Source organism: Brassica oleracea, chromosome C9 (genome assembly GCF_000695525.1).
Source record: "Brassica oleracea var. oleracea cultivar TO1000 chromosome C9, BOL, whole genome shotgun sequence".
NCBI lineage: Eukaryota > Viridiplantae > Streptophyta > Magnoliopsida > Brassicales > Brassicaceae > Brassica > Brassica oleracea.
In genome coordinates this window covers 5,490,221-5,490,525 of record NC_027756.1, presented here as the reverse complement: position 1 = coordinate 5,490,525, position 305 = coordinate 5,490,221, and positions in this window count along the sequence as shown.

The window sequence follows — 305 nt, the reverse complement described above, 5'->3', positions numbered from 1 at the left end:
AGTCGTCAGCTCGGCTTTCAGCTCCCTTTGTTATGATGGGCTTATCGCAACCCACATGCTAGCTCACGCTTATCGGTACCTCACCTGAGGGTCATATTCGGGTCCAACATTGATGACGTTTTCTCATACCTTTTAGCAAAGGAAATAAATGAAGAAAACGAAGATCCAGAACCAAAGTCTGTATATGAATGTCAAAAGAGACATGACTGGATAAAATGGAAAGATGCAATTCAAGTCGAACTAGATTCGCTTAACAAACGAAATGTATTCAGACCTATTATGCTCACAGCCAAAGATGTAAAACC